Consider the following 20581-nt stretch of genomic DNA (forward strand, 5'->3'; position numbering starts at 1 on the left):
ATTGCTCACAATCAACAGGATGATGGTTGATACGTTCTCTCACACAGCCAGGAGGATCGGCCTACAAATCATCATAGGAAATAAAGAAATGATGTATCAGCCTACAATAACAATCGACACCGAGATGCTAAGAGTTGTTGAAAACATCAAATATCTTGGAAGCGTTCCATGCACTGACAACTGTACCGAAAATAAATAAACTGACGAATACAAGCGCATGTGCCTTCTTTGGTAAACTAGAAAAGCGGCTCTGGATAAGGGCCGGAATCCGTTTTGACACAAAGTGCAGTCTACAAAACCCTCGTCCTGCCAGCCAGGCTGTAATCAGCAGGACCCTACACTCTGTATAGAGAAATGTAAGGAGACTGGAAAACGTCCAACATACACCTGAGAAGTATCATGAATATCGTATAGAGTGACTATTATGAAACGTGGACATTCTCAGAAGAGATAGGGTGGAAGCTACCCTTGTTACTATGCAACTACGATGGACCGGACACATTGCCAGAATGGAAGAGAACCGAATCCGAAAGATGATCTCTACGGGGAACGAGAAGAAAAAACTCGCAAAGTAGGAGGTCAGAAGCTTCGCTAAAAGGTGTAACAAAGTGGCCCCTGAAGGCAGTGAACATCAGTATCGAGAGTTAGGAGGAAAAAGCCAAAGAAAAGAGTAGCTGGCGGAACAGACTCCACAAGGGGAAGGAAGAAATTGAGAGAAAGATTGAAGAAGACTTAGAGCTGAGACGCTATCTCCGACACAACTACAGCACCCACATATGCGGTAACTATGACCGGACGTTTCACACAGAAAGTGGACCACGCCAACACCGAAGGATAAAACCCCGAGGTCTCGACCAGTCATCGTTTACACTGACGGACAGCATGATGATAATGATTCACCACGTAAGGATATTGTTATGCCTTCTTACATAAATACGGATAAATGCTACTTGTGGTTAATTACACTTCTTTTCACAGAAAACCTCGATTACCAAAATATATTTTGAGTTGTCTTATAGACGAACGGTGTCTAAACAGAGACAACATGGATTGCAATGGAACAGGACAATTAGAAATAATTGACAACGGGAAGATTTGAAGAATTGATACGAACGAAACGATGCTAATTCCGACGAATTCTGACGAATCATAAAGCATTGATACTATAACGAGAAACAATGAACAACCAAACAGAGTTAATGACTAGGTGTAAATTTTCATAAAATATAGCAGAATATAGTCGTTCATCAAAAAAGGAGGATGTAATTCCTGAGAAGATGGTATCAACTTAGCAGACGAGAAAATACATTTCCATTGCAAAGAAGTATGTGAGGCACATGACGAGATATACAACTTATTCGCCAGATAAAGGAGAAAGTAATGCCTGGCATGGTTTTCTCATGGCTACAAGAAAATATTTCACACTATCATCTTTATTGGACATTGAATTTTAATGAAAAAATGCAATTATAAATATAACAGTAAAGTTTCGGCTCTCTGCAGACGTATACCAAATGTATAGGGGTAATACTTTACTATTATGTACACACTATGAGTAGTCACGCAAGCCATCATCAAGCATTGCACTTTGAGAACAACTTTTGGTGTTTCCTGAAATCTGAGTGACAATAAGCCTCCCCACATTTCCAGTGCTCGTCACCTCTTTCGACAACCTTTGCAAAAGAATTTGCGTTATCGCAACATCAACTTATCATTGATTTCTCGTTGTCGGCGACCATTACTCTTCACTGGAATTGGGTGACAGTAAGCCTCCTAAAGATCTCAGTAAGCAATCATTCAGCTGAGGTCTGGCTAGTGCTTGCTCTCCTCGGTATTTTCATCCTCTTAATCTCATTATAGTGACACACATATAAAAAAGGGGGACCGCATCTTATCATTACACAGTTTTAGTTCTTATGACTTCCTGTGATGTTACTTTATGTTTTGCATTTGTAGCCGTTTCTCTGTCTAGTGTCTGTAGTTTATGTGTCGTGTTAGGCTCCACATTCAAGGGTTTTCCTTAATATTTCTGCAGTTTTCATTATTGAAATTCGATGTATCTTCTCTGCCATCCCTTTGATTCCAATCATCCGTTATTTTGATACTATTATTATTTTTGTCGTTGTTGTTGTGTGGTAGTTCTTCATTGTTGCTCATTTTAATAAGATCCTGCCAGGATTTTTCCATTTTCTTAATATTCATTTTCCTTGTTATTCAACTTCTAAATATTATAGATGTAAAGCACATTTTCGTAGTTCTTGCCACTTTGAATCGAATAATCATATTTCTATCCTTCACTGTAGCAAATACTCCCGACATAAATGCTCATCATTGATATGCATATAAGATGGGGGAATACGGCATTTCGAATGAATAGCATTCGTTTACTTAATCGTCTTTCTCATGACAGCAACTATAGAGACGTCTTGAATATCACGTAAAACATATTGTTGGTATCAGAGAAATCGGCGTGGAACATCTGACACAAATCACTTGGAACGGATCATAATAGTTAATAGCCTTTAAAAGCAAATATTTGGGCATCACATTCTAAAACCAACGCCCAGGAAACGTCATGTGGACTTGATGCCAGATGGCTTTCATGCTGATCATATTTGTGTCATACGTAGCATACGGTTATTCTTAAGAGCTTGAAAGCCGTGTGATGGTTACACAATAGAGAAGTTTCGAAATGTTTATGATAGAAGCAATCCCCTTATCACCTGCTTACCACCTATGCTAGTTTAATGAAAAAGTATGTCGGTCAGCAACTTAGTGAAAAGACTTAGGTCTGCATAAATTCATGATGCATTTAATATACTTTTGCATAATTTTTTTTAATGTGATCTACCCAGGATTAAAATTGCCTAGTAAAACCATATTCACAACCGATAATTAAAGTAAAATGCTATTTTAATTGACAATAGTTATCTAATATCATTTTCAAACATATCATTTAATATTTTATACTTTCATTGACGGTTTTGTAGTGTAATGGTTTGTGTAATCATTAGCTTCTTTCTAGCTATACGTTCATTAGCGCACCATGAATATTATCTTGTTATATATGCATAGTTTATTTACTTTGAATATGTGACTAAAATCGCCTGAAAATAATATTAGTTCAAGTGAAATAAATAATATAAAAAATAAAAGTTATATGTCATATAAAGGCAGTGCGAGAAATGTAAATGTGTACATATGTAGGTTTCTCTCTCCAATGGCATGGCATTCTGCAAGAGTCTTGAAGATGATGGGCGTAGAAGTCGGTTATCGGATGCTGCCAACAACCTATTAGGAGCCTTATTAAAAACCAGTATACGCACAATTGATCAGGGGCCTGGTCTGAATGTGAGAAAACGTCTACGACAATTTCAATCCACGTGAGAGAGACCGAAAAGACAAACAAAATGCTGAATCAGTGCTTTCGAATGTAACGACAATTAAAAGAAACGCCGTTTTGAAGTGCCAGTTTCCCTTTTTTACGCAACAAGAACGACCCGTTTTACAGCCGGGTTGTGACTTGCGCTGAAAAGTTTGTTCTTTACGACAACCAGCGGCGTTCAGCACTGTGGTTACATGCCGAGGAATCCCCACGACACTTCGCGAAACAAGAGTTGCACCAAAAGAAAGTAATGTTAGCAGTTTGGTGGTCTGAGACCGGTCTCGTTCATTACATTTTTTTAAATGAAGACGAAAATATTTCGGCGGAGAACAACAGTAGACAAATAGATGAAATGCCCCAGATCAGTTGACAATGACACACAGCATTAGTCAACAGAAAAAAGTCTATATCTCCTCGACGACAATGCCTACCGCACGTTGTAAAACACACCATGTTGATGTTCAACGAATTCGGCTACAATAGTCTGTTCCATCATCCATACTCCCCACTTACTGACTACCAATTTTTTAATCAACTCGATAACTAGCTTCGTGAGAAATGCTTCAAAAACCTAAGCAATATCCAAAACGCTTTCGGCAACTTCATCGGTACCAAAACGCGAGATTTTTACACTATCGGCATAAATACATTTGTTTTGCGTAATCTCCTCCTGCTGCAATGAACTTGTATCGTTCTAACAAGTAAAAAATCCAATGGAAGTCTTTTAGCGTGAGCGTGTCAGTGACACTCGTGCGAGCTTCTTTTCTCCCCACAATGTCGAATAATGGCAGCCTCTAAAGTGTTATAGTCATCTCAAAACATGTATAGCAATAACATATTCAATTTTGAATAGTCTACCACAATTGTGAAAGCCTGTACAAAAAATAAAGTTTAAAAAATTATTGAAAGCACATCGTAGCAGTGCTTTCTTTCTTAATTGAATATGGTAAATGACTGTATATTATCTATAATGAGTAAAATGCAAATGTGAAAAATGCAGATACAATTCTTAGTGAATGAGAAGGACGGCGGATTCGTAAGCTCCGTGGTGAGACAGTGAGGAAGCTCCACGACACTTACTGAAAGCCTGCTTTAAAAAAGTAATTGATCCTATAGGGTGCCTGGCATGTGGTTGCTTACATTTTTTTTACTATCGATATTTGAAGAGCGTCAAACAGCGGATATGATAGCTTTGTAATATAGTCAGAATTCTTCTATGGAAAGTCCAAATTAAAAAGGCCATAGACACTATTTTAAAAAGTACAAAACTATCACTATCAAAAAAACGTTTTATTTCCATACATTACCAAAACCGCAAATCAAGTTTTACATTATCTGATGTTAGCATACGGTGTTTTCTTACTTTAACATAATTTTTCTTTAATGTTATATCTAGAATTGATATGACCATCCATTTATTGTCTAATATCTCAAATTAGAGAAGTCGGATTTATCTCATTTTGCATTTAGAATTGTACCAATGAATTTTTAGTGATAGTTTTCCTGGCATTTTTTGAATACATAATCCCATTAAAATAACATTTAATTCGCTCCACGGACACGGATTGAAATACAAATACGACAAATGTAACATTGATACTTGAAAAAATACTTAAATTTGTCTTTGACAATATATTTCCAAATGTAATCTTTAAACTTTAAGAGCATCTGTTTTACTGTCGTTTGTTTTTCTATATTTTATGCAGCTAGAATAATTAAATATTTTAATAAAAAGTGAAACAACGATTTTAATTTGAAATTAAAATGTAGCAATTGTTGCTTTACACTATGCATCTAAAAATATTTGTATCGCCATATTTAAGCTGTTTGCTTTTAACATATGTAGCCGAACGCACATCTTGTCTCCTCCCCCTTTTTAATGCCGCTTCTGTTATCAATGCTGCTGTTCGGATCTCACTTGAAATCATTGTTTACGTCTCGTTACTATTCTCGTTTCCAACTATTAGCTTTCCACTGATTGCAGTGTGGCTCTCTGTCGACTCCCTCCCTCTTGCACGTATCTTTTCTTGTTATTATAAATGCAGCGATAGTCTCATTCTATGTGAAGAAAATTAAATTATATAAACGCGCCTTTTCGCATTGTCTATTGTCACTGTTTGCCTACGATTCTACCGCCAACGTTATACAATAAAAGAACACAACATAAACAAAAACATTCAATTCATCTTCTTTTATATGCCTTTTCTCCCCAATCATGGAACTCTAGCGCTTTTCATCATCACTTTTCATTCTGCCTCTATTTCTATTACCCAAAAATAGGAATGCATAGCTCCGTCTACCTACTCCCTGCTGCCATCTGGATCAGCGCGTTTATTTCAACGACAATACGCACTACGAGCCTCGTTTGGTAAGCTGACAAGATTACTACAGCAGAGGCGTGACACTTATTTGATTGTACATAATCCCGATACGGGTGCGACAGTTCCCCCGTCGATCTAGTAGTTGTTATTTACACAAACAAAACAAGCCGACATCTGACTGTTACTTTTTTTGTCTATACAAACTTATAAATATATACATTTAAATATACACAAAAAATATATGCTTGCATTCTATATATCAATAACTGCATATTATATAATAATTAATATATGCAAATATACTTATAAAAATAATAAACGAGTATATAAGCGGCACTTTGGAAACGCATCAATTTGTGAACCATTTTGCAAACTGACGGAATATATGGATAATTTTTACATTAATTCTCAAATGATTTTTCGAATCCCTAAAAGGACTTGCGCTGGAACATAATTTACCATTTATTCGAGCAGGACAATTAATCGTATGCCAATATATTTGTAATATTTTTGTGAATGAACTGCACAATTTTTTGTTAATGAACTGCAGACTAATTATTCTATTTTGTTATAGTTCTTTAAGATTTATCGTATAATCAGCCGCTTCTCTTCCCATAATCTGCTTTTAAATTATCTATTCAATCAGCTAATATATTATATTCCCATATAGAACCACTTATCTACCTATATATCTGCAGATCAACTTGGTATAATCAATCCATCAAGCACAGACTGTTCTCTATCTATTAAACGGACAATTTATCGCTCCCTCTCTTTATATATATATATATATATATATATATATATATATATATACATATATATATATATATATATATAGTTCACATACTTAATATTTATCGAGCCCAATTTTGCATACTAGCTATTATAATGCCTAGTTTTTTAAATTTAAGTATTAATTTAGATTGTGATGTTGTATATGCATATATAAAACATGTTATACATATGTAACGATTAGTCTTAGTTTCTAGGTATTAACCCAGTTACTCCCTTCATATTTACCTTTATATTTACTCAGACCGGCAACTCCTTCTCGGTCTCTCCCTCACTCTTTCGCTTCCCCCCTCTTAATATATATATATATATATATATTGATACATATTAGTGAATCTTTATATTTACATCTATCAGCTCGGCTTATTAAGTCACTCGCTATTTTTGATCTGGTTATTCCTTATTCTCTTACACCTGGACACATTAATCTTTCAGTATCCCCCAAACTTATCCTTACAATATGGATCAGTGTGAGTTACTACTGGGATCTCCGCGGAAATGCAAAAAGAGCCGAAACCCAAGTCGAAGCCGAAGTCGAAGCAGCAGCCGTAAAAAGGAAATCTGCTCTTCGTCGCTAACCCTATTCGAAACGGGCAATTCGTTCAAAGACGGTGGAGAATGTTCGGGCATGCGAGACCGTGTCGTGTCTCACAAGATGAATGGCAACGCAATAGAAAAGATCAATTCGATCGATCGATATTCTCCCCCCGTCGTCGACTGGAACGGTAGCCTGGACAGCGGTGGAGCACGGTTTGATCCGCTGGACATGCGACAATTTACTAACATGGTCGAATGGGACGACCGGCGAGACAGACATTTCAGCCGAGACAACAAACGGAATAAAAATTACGGGATGGATACTCTGGATATGAGGAAATCGCAGGTACTCATAATACAGATGGCCGAGAAGGCACCCCTGAAACCCAGGAGACATGTACCCCGCACGTATAACGCAACGGACAATTGGCAATTAGAGGTGAGTCAAATTTTATAGTGTGCAAGCTTTGATTTTGTGGTATTTAATAATATGGAACACCCAAACACGTACACTAGTAAACAAAAATATTTATCATATATTATAAAATATCATTCGATTTGAGTATTTTCAAATCGACATTTTAGTTGGTCAGTATTGTGCAGGGATTATACAAATTCTACTTTTGTTCACCATGCAAATATACTGTCCTGAGTTTACTATTTGTATTTCAGAGCAATGGACTTCGTTTTGACGCACAATCAAAGTAGTTTGGATATATATACACACATACCCCCAACAACACACACACACACACACATATATATATATATATATAAGCGTGCATGTGTGTTTGCGTATGTGTATGCATATATATATATATATTTAGTGTGCAGAACGAAAAAAATTATATATATATATATATATATATATATACACATAGTGTGCACAACGAAACATTAATATAAGTCATATGTATAATTCATATTTACATATGAATAATAATAATAATGATGATAATAATAATAACAATAATAATAATAGTAATAGTAATAATAATATATAACAAACACCACGTGTTAATTTTGGTGACCTAGTTTCGTATCTGCTCTCTAGTCATTATATCTTTCTTTCAAGAATGATATTATTTATATGCACTGTGGTATATTGTATGTATTTATAACATAAATGTTGTTTACTTCACCAGTCTTTCTAAGGGTAGCATAGTACTTAATTATAAATAATGACACCCTATTCCCGTGTAGGCTTTCCTCTTTTGAGATAACATTGTAGATTACGTTTCTTCGTCATGGTATTACTCTTCCACCATATCCAAAACGTTTTCTCGCTTTACAATAAGTTTTGAAATATTTGGTTTTACTAAGGTATCATCTATTTAGTGTCAAAAGTCACTGTAGGAAAAATGTGTGCCATATTGCCTTGATTATTGGTAATAATATTAGTGATTGTGCAGAATTTGAGTATTTAAGCGGCCAGTTTTACAAGTAAGTGTTAACAGTGACCTTGAAAGGGCATGCTGCAGTTATCTGTGAAGACCCCAACCAATGATACTGCGTTAAAATATCGGGCAGTTAAAGACAAAAATGCTTATCTTTATAATGTTTTGCTTGCTTTTATGTTGAGGGAAATATAAATAATTGGAAGTGGTTTTAGATAGTATTGTATATATATATATATATATATATATATATATATATATATATATATATATATATATAAATTATGTGTATTCATTGATTATTAAATTTAACTGTAAAAGCCGTGTGTAGCCTTTGCAATCTAACTTCTTTTAAAATAAAGTAATAAAAGAACAAAATGGGCGTGTTGAGCAAGAAAGTAAATCATTAATACATTTCTTAAATATTTCTGATTTATGTTCGCACATATTTACATAATGTGTTTACAAACTGATATATTAATTGGAAATATACAAGTATAATTTTGTTTCGAAATATATAAGATGTTTAACAAGTTATTGAATATTTAATTTTAATTAATATTAACTAATCCCCATAGTGGTGTAGAGTATCGTCGTAATTTATTCTACCTGCTTCTTGCTTAGCGTAACGATTATGTCTTATTTATTGAAAAAAAATAAAAACAAATAAATTGAGTAATGTAAAAACGACACTCAAATGTACACCCCGGGATACGACGAACCTAGGATAGTTCTTTTTCAGATTACGGTGTAGAATATGATGTGTTTTCCGGCACCTGCTTACGGTATTTGCCCCGTTTAATAGTGTTATCTATAATGTTTTTGACGATATACATGTGTGTTATATACTGTACTGTATTTTGTTACTAATTTTTTTATAAAAACTGTATAGAATATTGTTTAGGCCTAGCCATACGGCGATTTCACCTTGCTATCCCAACCGCAGAAAGGAATATATATATATATATATATATATATATATATATATATATATATATATATATATATATATATATATATATATATAGGTACACATTAGAACATTTGATGATATTGTTTTCGAGTGTCTATCTCATAGGCCAGAGGTAAGAAATTTTAAATATCAACTAAGTGTTTTAAGGTTCGGATCCATATTTGATATTTATACTCATGTACCCGCACTGATAGGCTGTGATACCATGAAAAAATATCTGTGGATCAATGTGTGTGTATATATATATATATATATATATATATATATATATATATATATATATATATATATATATTCACATAGAGTACTGTTTCGTTGTATCACAACTCAACAGTGCGGCTAGACAAACACCTTTCCCCAGCCGTGGATTGGACCTACAACCGTCGCATTGACATTCGGCAGCTCTCACTATTCGGATATATATATATATATATATATATATATATATATACATATATATATATATATATATATATATATATATATATATATATATGTATGTATATATTTATATAAAATGGGTTAATAAATTCCAACGAAAGAAAGATGTATATTTAAATAAGGGAGTAGTCACCAACAATGTGTATTTTTTAACATTATTTTATTATTCCGTGTCTTGGATTTTCATTGAGAATTATGTTTGGATCATTGTAATAATGTTTTGAAGTCATTGAAATCGTTTACGTACGTTTCAGACGGTCTGATGCGTCCTCGTCAGAAATTATTTTCAAATGTGTAAAAATGGCGATTTTCGTTAGTTTGAAATTTTTCCAATGGGTGGAGGCTTGTAAGTGTTTATTATGCATTGGTATGCTGAATTTTTATTGATCCAAACATAATTATCAATGAAAACCAAGACACGGAATAATAAAATAATGTTAAAAAATACACATTGTTGGTGACTACTCCCTTATTCAAATTTATATATATATATATATATATATATATATATATATATATATATATATATATATATATTTATCGTTGAGCACTTCCGTTTAAATAAAAGTCAGGCAATTTACTTCATATGCGCAGATCATCATATAATGATTAGATCACTGACAAACGTTAAAAAAAAAACATTTCAAATAAATCTTTAAATATCAACGATATTTCTCGCGATAAACGGTGGCTGAATAAATCAGGTCCTTGCAAATTAAGTGAGGGATTACTTCCGTTGCTGAGATCGAATATATCGACCGTAGGTGATCGTGACACCCTGCACTGATGATTCCCGAAAGGATGAAACACTAGCGTCAGTAAGTATTTAATAATAATAATAATAATAATAATAATAATAATAATAATAATAATACTTATTATATATATATATATTTATATATATATATATATATATATATATATATATATATATATATCCGCAGACAGGAAAAGTATACGTTTAATCTTCATTTGTTTAACATTAGAGCATTACAATATATACACCGTTAGCATTTATTTTGAAATCACTCATTTTTTACTCAACCCCATCAATAAATGTTCCTCCCGTATCCTTTTATTGTCATTGAAACCGGTGTAATCAAATCGATATATTGCTTTCTCTTGTTAGGGACTCCCGACACTGTAACAGAAGACAGATCTGCATGCCTCCTCACAGTTAGTCACAAGACATGCAAGTCTACATTGTACTGTAGAGAATCTAAAAAATGACGTCACCTAAAGTTTAAAATGCAAGAGTCAAATATTATGATTCAACTGTACTCTTAATAGAAACATTAATTTCGGTCTTATCAGAGAAGCATCTGTTGATTTTATGAATTTATTTTGCATAATACATGTAATTAAAAAGTTAAACGTCCAAAAGTTAAATACCATGTTTCAATTGTACTCTAAAAACAGATGCATTTCGAACGCGCCCTTATAAAAAACCTTTGACGAAAGAACGGCATTATTTCATGTTAGTTTCTATGCACATTTTTTTTAAAATACAACATTGTGAAATCAATTTATTAATAAGTGGAGAAAAAGCAATATGTCATTTACTGAAGAACCCACTGTAAGAATAAATTTACGGTAGTACGTAAATGATTTAAATGATAATCTTTTTTGTTCTATTTATAGTCCCCATTGATTTTAGGTTAAAAGGGCGTTTCAAATGCTTATTTAATCTACATATTTTAAATAAAATGAAGCAAAATTGATGTATCTTAACTTTAGTGACGATAAAGTAGAGTTACCAACGTAGAATTAAAAAAATGCTTATGTCTTTTAAGAAGAAGCCATTAAGTTACTCGTCATAAAGCTTCAAAAAATAGCGTTTCCTGGAAACAATTTTTGCTTATAATGTTAATTTAATTACATTTTGAAACTGTAAAAACGTTGAATTTCATCTCATGAGATAACTAAAGTATTGCTTTAATTATGCATGGTTATATAATTTGTTACACCTTATTTATTATTTTAAACAACTACTATATCTGGAAGGATATGTACGAGACATTTTTCTAAAGTGTGGTCTCTTTCTTATAGAAAGGATTGTTTACTCGAAATATAGATTTGTAAAACAATTACATAAGTTTTACTCTCAACAGGATGTACGCATCACACGTACCTGACAGCAGTATAGGCAAGATGACGCGTACCTTTCCGTAATACAAAGAAAAGCGTCTATCCTATGAAGGTATATGATGGTGAATCATTTCAGAAACATAGATCCTGTATATAATAAGTAATTGAAAAATACAACATATAACAATGTAATGTTTCGCTATAAAAAGGCATGTCGTAAAATGCAACTAAACAAACTCAGCAACACTGTGTTAAAACACGTGCGTCAAGTGAACAGACCCTTCCATTCTGCAAAGTAATCTAACTATAGTATTAGAGTGTATTGGACACATTACAACAAGTGCTTATAATATACTAAGTTAGTTAACACAAGACTGAATTTATAACTGACGAACATTGGTTTATAATATATTCTACAAAGTAGTGAACACGTGATGATACAGCAACGTTGGATAAATTAAGGCCGATAATATTAAATTCCCATCACCTGAAAAAGCAATAACGCAACTGATAATGTTAGAGAAGTACAAAAAGTCCGAAACATTTGCGTAATGCAAAACGCAATGTAAAATATGAGAGAAAAATATGTACGGCAAGTGAAAGTCACAGCATGACTATCTTGAACTTAAAACTAACGGGTCTGGTGCATGTGTTCTTATAAAATTTATACTATGTTGGAACATAGAAATGGTTAAACAATATTGAGTCAGGACACACTAACATTAACATATTTATATATATATATATATATATATATATATATATATATATATATATATACATAAATGTTATCTGTTTATACATTAGCAGTAATATGTTGTTAGGCAATAATTACGATAGTTAGGTAAGCTAGTTACTAGAAATTGAAGAGTTATTCAAGGGAGAGAGCGTATATGCTCTCAAATGTTAAAATATAATACATTAGTAGAGGAGTTTAGTAGAGTTTTTAAAAGTAAAATATTAAACTTCGACAATTTGCAGTAAATTTCTGTCCGAACAACGATTAAAAAGATTTTTCAAAATATGAATACATTTTCGTAAAATCTCGCGTCTATAGACTGTAAATTTACAGTATAGTTTTGAAGGAAAATGTACACACACACTAAGGTACACTTTCACTTATATATATATATATATATATATATATATATATATATATATATATATGATATATATTATATATTATATTATATATATTATATATATTATATATTATATATTATATATATATCACATATATATTATATATTATACCTTGTATATATTATATATATATTATATATATACATTATGTATATATACATTATATACATATTATATGCATATTATATATATATATATATTATATATATTATATATATTGCATATATATTATATATATATATTATATATATATTATATATAATATATATAAGATATATATATATATTACATATATTATATATTATATACATATATTATATATATAATCTAATCTAATATATTTTATATATATATATTATACATTATATATATAATTTACATTATATATATTATGCATATAATATATATATTGTATATTATATATTATATATATATTATATAGTATATATATTATATTATATATATATATTATGTATATATTATATATATGTATTATTTATATTAAATATATTATATGTAATATATATATATATATTATATATCTATTATATTATATATAGTATAATATATATATATATTATATACATTATATATATCATATATATTATATTTTATATATATTATATATATATTATTGAGATATTATATATATTTTATATGATATATATATTATATATATTATATATATAGTATATAGATATATTAAATATATATTATATTTATATATTATATATAAATGATATATATTATATAAAGTATATATATTATATATAGATTATATATAGATTATATATATACATTATATATATATATTATATATTATGTATGTATTGTATATTATATACATTTACATATTATATATATATTATATATAATATATAAATTATATATATAGTATATATATATTATATATATTAAATGTATATTATATATATATAATATATATATATATATATATATATATATATATATATATATATATATACTAGAAAATGTACCCTACAGAAAATTTAATCGGATTTATGAATGTATGATTGGTTATAAAAAGGAAGGGTTGTAAAGAGATAGCTTCAAATTTGGGGGTATCAAAACCAAAGCAAAATATTATAAAAGTAAAAATAAAATAGATGAACCCCAACATTTTTTATTTTATACCTGTTCCCACTGAAACTCTTATCACAGTGTTCTGTGGATCTATATTGAAAACCCTGTCAAACTTTGTGGCATATTTCCATTCTATGGAGGTCAGGTGCGAACCGACACCCTATAATTTTATTATACCATATTTCTTCAAACTGAAACATAATTATCAAAGTATATTTACGCAGAGAGATATGAAATGTCTGTATTAAAGTTTGTGCATATGTCCATTTTATGAAGGCCAGGCGCGAACGCAGACCCCACAATTTTATTATACCTCTGTACCTTACTTAAAACATACTTATAAAAGTATTATTATGTACATCTATATAAAAAAACACTTGGAACCGTTTTTTTTTAATTTTTAATTTCTTTATTTCCATTCTTTGTCGGCCGGTTGCGAACGCAGACCCAACCATTTTAATGAACCACTGTTCTGCCAGATCAAACATACCAATTCTATCATTATGTGTAATCAGTTTTTTTTAAATAGTCAACCATATAGGAGTCTATTCGTAACCAGATACACACACATACACACAGACACATTCAGCTTTATATTATAGAATATATATATATATTATATATATATATATATATATATATTATATATATATATTATATATATTATATATATTATATTTATATTATATATATATATTATATATACATTATATATATATGTATTTATATATTACATATATATATAATATATATTCTATATATATATTATATATAGTATATATATATTATATATCCTATATATATCATATATTTACTATATATATATTATATATATATATTATATATATATTATATGCATTATATGTATATTATATATATTATATATGTATGTTATATATATTATATATACATTATATGTATTATATATATATATATATGTATATAAATTTAGAAAACCATCATCGTAGATACAGAACAAATGCTGAAATATATACGATACAAAGTCTATGAATTTTATAAAATCAAGGTGTCAAACTTTGTATGTGTTTTTAAAATTCCAACTTAATAGCCGGTTTAAAAATTTTGAACAACGAACGCCCAATTAAACATTATGACATATTTGAAGTTGTCAGTTTTTGACGTAGGATTACTTAAAAGGCAGTTGATTTTAGAACGCTTGCATTATTTATGTAATTTTTTTTACTAAAGGTTTAAGGAAATTGGTAAACCACTAATTGATGTAGTAGAACGTTTTTTTTACATAGGAAACCAGAGAAAATAGTGTCAAGAGTAAGGCGACATTATGTGTCTAGATCCAAAGATTATATGAGAATTCAATATGGACTCTGGACAATGCAGTAGTTTCTGGTGGGGCCTCTCAATGCCATACTAGTGGGTAATAGTTACGGCTTTACCTTTTCATGTTCTACAAAAAAAAATCCTGTCTTTTTCTCTCTTACTTTCATTTTCTGTACTGCTCTAAGCAAGTTCGCCGACCTGTTCCACAAATCCCAAAACCTCAACATCAAACATCTCCAGAAAAAAACTCGAATAAACCTAGAACCCCATCTTCCAACGTATACACCTACTACCATGTCTCCTCCAACATCAGGGCTCTACGTTCCAACCTTCTAGAGGTTGAAACCCAATTACAGGAGACGACACCGGACATATTCTTTCTAAGCGAAACTGGAATATGGCCAACCACTTCCCTATATGAGTTCATAATTAACGGATACTCAAACTTAACATCAAAATCTGACCCCAAAGGTCGCCATGTTGCCAAAGTTGGCTTCCATTGTGGCAGGGATATCTCGAAAGAAGATCCTAATTTACCTTACATGTGCTTCCGGGCTGCACTTGCTTACACCACTGCATTTATATTTGCCCTCTATCGGCCCCACAACAGCGGAGTTACTATCTTTAAGAGCATATCTGAGAAAATAGACCACGTCCTGTCTGCACACCCCTCGGCTAACATCGACATCTGTGGTGACTTCAACGCCCATTACGTTGAGTGGCTGACCCACTCAAAAAAGACGGACGATGAGAGGGGTTCTGTCATGATTTTGCCATTGCTTATAACCTCACTCAGATTGTTAGCGAGCCCACCCGTGTGCCCGATACTACAGGTCAATATGCAAGGTTCCTAGACCTTTTTCTCTCCATTCCCCCTGAGCTATGTTCATGTTCCGTTCTTTCTCCTCTAGGATTCTCCAACCACTCCGTCGTATCATTTAAGATAAAAATGAAATGTAATAAGTCCCAGACGTACCACTCCGCCGTACTGTATACCGATACTCCATGGCTGACTGGGATAGCTTACGTACATTTATATCTGATCCACCTCTGCATTCCATGTTTAAAAATGATGTGTCCTCTATAGTATCAGATCTAACCGAATGGTTTATTGTAGGCATAGACTGATTCATACGATCTGAAAAAATTCCAACAAAAACATACCAGCCAGTCATGGTTCTCCCCAGAATGTGCTGCTGCTATCGCGCACAGAAATCACTTTTTCCATAACTACCAATGTAATAGATGCACTGAGACTAAAGCTGCTTTCAGGAACGCAAGCAATCACTGTAAAAGAGTAATAAAAAAATGCAAGAGAGCTATATGCCCAGTCTGTTAAATCCAAAGTAGCTGATCAGCGGCTTGGTTCCCACCAGTTTTGGCAAATAACAAATAGGATCCTGAACAGAAGTGTGCGTTCTATCCCAATCATTATCAACAACCCAGAGGTCATCTCCTAAGCTTCAGACAAGATCAAGCCATTTGCCAAGAACTTTGCAGCTAATTCTACCCTATGCGACGAAGTCAATCAACTCCCCATATTCCCTCCATTAACACAGAACACGCTAGGCAACATACAAATATCTGTGCATGATGTCGCCAAGCTAATCAAGAACCTAGATTCCAGTAAAGCTACTGGTCCTGACGGCATCCCAATTATAGTGTTAAAAAAGCTTCAACCAGAACTTGCCCCCATACTTACAAAACTCTTTAAGCGTTGCCTTAAAATGAAGTGCTTTCTAACACCCTGAAAAACCTCATCTGTATGCCCTTTATTTAAGAACTCAGGTGGTAATTCATCTCCCTCTCAGTACAGGCCAATAACTCTCCTTGGTGTTATGAGTAAGTTGCTGGAATCAATATTAAATAGTGCATAGTCAACCTCCTCAGCAGAAATAACTTTTTTAATGACACGCAATATGGTTTCCGTTCTGCAAGATCTACCGCATATGTGCTAACGGTTATATCTCATAGGATCAGTGAATCTCTTGACAAAGGCTTCCATTCCATGGCAATTTTTACATATTAAAGGCCTGATGACACGACCATCTACAGCAACACACCAAATCTTTAAATGACAAAGTTCTCTCTGTTTCTTTATCCCCTGATCTCGAACGAGTGGTTCAGTGGGGGAAGACGTGGCTGGTCACTTTTAATGCATCTAAAACAAAACTCCTATCTTTACATCATCAACGCTCTGATCCTCATATGGCATCAATTGAAATGGATGGCTCTTGTCTAGGAGAAGCCCTATGTTTTGACAAGCTTCTGGGCTTGTCCTTCACTACTGATCTGAAATGGAACATGTACATTGAGTCTGTTGCCAAGGTCACTGGAAAGATGGTCGGATCCTTCTACCGATCCAGAACATATCTCACTACTGATGCAATTCTCTATCTATATAAAAGCCAAGTACGTCCAAGGATGGTATACTGCTGCCATATCTGTGCAGGAGCTGCTAAACACAGCCTATCCTGTCTTGACACAGTACAAAATAGACTTCGTGGCTTAGTGGGGGTGCCCTTTTCTCTACCCTGCAACCTCTCTCCCACAGAAGAGACGTCGCAAGCCCATCTTTGTTTTATCGTTATTTGCAGGTGCTCGTCTGAACTCAAATCTCTGGTCCCCCCCTCGCCAATCTTTTACAAAAACACCCGTCTAGCTAAATCCACTGTCAAAAACTTTCCCCACTCTTTATCTATGCCTAAATCAAAACGTAGATTTCATTAACAAAGCTTTTTTTCTTAGAATTGCACGCCTGTGGAACTCTGTTCCGTCTGCCTGCTTCCCTTCTGACTACAACTTGTATGTCTTCAAGTCTAACGTAAACAAATTCATCATGAACCGCCCCTTTAAATAGACACTTTAAATATCCACACTAACGTACTGTACTTACAATAACCCTTATCCCTGAGTGGCTTCCGGATCATGATAAGTGGTAACCACCTTGTAAAAAAAAATATATTTCCCTGTGTTTCATTTTGTTACGTAACGTCTCAGCGCGTTTTTACTACATTTGGTGATTAAATGATTTGTAAATATTTATAAATATGCATATATTTTTGCGGAAAAAAGAAATGCATTTACAGAAAACATTGCGAAACTTAGTTGACTCCATCCCCCCCCCGTTCACTACTAGATACACAAGATATTTGTCAATGCGGGTTAATCGTAAAAAGAAAGAAAGAAAGAAGAATGATGATGATGATGATGATGATGATGATGATGATGATGATGATGATCCAGACGAGTACAGGCTGAATATAAAAGACTAGGAGAAACGGAGCAAATACACAGCTTTCCAGAGATATAAAAAAGGACATGATTACAAATAAAAAGATATACCTATAATAGTAGGAACACTTGGAACAATCCTGAAAAACTTTGAAAAAAGAATGTAAGAAATTCGGAATCAGAGAAATATCTGGAAAAATAGGATGAACAATAATAATTAACACAGCTGAAATACTAAGGAAAAATCTTGAATGTGGAGACTAACACAATTGAGCAGCAACCGCGAACCAGACAAACTTCTGCAGAGGCAATACATGAAACGTACAGGGAACCAAGGACATGGACGTGGCATATCTGTTGCACAAATTCAAAGAGAACTGGGATCTTGGAGGCTTATTTTAACTCATATTCCATTGAAGGCAAATTTGCGACCATACAAATTTATTTGCAAATACTATCGAGAGAATTGACAGGCACTGGAAACTTGGGGAGACTTGTTGTCACTAAGGTTCCATGGAATACCACAGGTTTCTTTTCAATGAGAAATATTCGGTGACCAGTGTAAATGCTCTTGTTTAGCTGCTAATAATAATAATAATAATAATAATAATAATAATAATAATAATAATAATAATAATAATAATAATAATAATACTATTAATAATAATATTATATAATAAAAATGGAAAAAAAGAAAAATAGAGAAAAGCATATAAACCAGTTATGAAAAATAAAAGAAAGTGGAAAAAACACTCACAATTGTAGAAATTACTGGTAAAATATGTCGTAACACGAAGGAGAGAGAAAGAGAGCGCCAGAGAATTGTATATATATATATATATATATATATATATATATATATATATATATATATATATATAGATAGATAGATAGATACATAGATAGATAGATAGATATAAGCGTATGTAAATATAGAGATAAATAGGTTCATAAATATGTATATATGAATATACATATATATAAAGAAAATATATATATAAATAAATATGTATATAAATAAACGCATATATATAAATATATATATATAAATTTATATATATATATATATAAATCAATATGAATAAATATATATATATATTATATAATATATATAAATAAGATGTATACATATATAAATATATATATGAATATATATATACCTAATTAAATATAAATATACATAAATAAATATATATATGCATAAATATATATATATATATATATATATATGCATAAATAAATATATATATACAGAAATAAATATATATATACAGGAATATATATCTATGAATTAATATATATATATATACATAAGTAAATATATATATATAAATATAGATATACAAATATATGTATATATATAAAATATTTATATATAAATACATATATATATATAAATATACATAAATATATATGAATATATAAATAAATACATATATATATACATATATATAAATATAAATATATATAAATATACATATATATATATTATCAAATATACAATAATATATATAAAAATATATATAAATATGTATATATAAAATATACATAAATATATATATATTAATATACATAAATATACATATATATAAATATACATAATTATATATATATACATATATAAATATACATAAATATATGTATATACAAGTATATATATAAATATGCATAAATATATATATAATATATGTATGTAAATATATACATATATATAAATATATATATAAAGAAACACACACATATATATATATATATAAATAATACATATATATGGAGAGAAATATATACAAAAATATACATTAAGAAATATATATAAATGTATACATCTGAATTAAAATATATATAACCATATATATAAATAAAT

The sequence above is a fragment of the Euprymna scolopes genome, chromosome 17 (genome assembly GCF_053919585.1).
Source record: "Euprymna scolopes isolate OS-2025 chromosome 17, ASM5391958v1, whole genome shotgun sequence".
Taxonomy (NCBI): Eukaryota; Metazoa; Mollusca; class Cephalopoda; order Sepiida; family Sepiolidae; genus Euprymna; species Euprymna scolopes.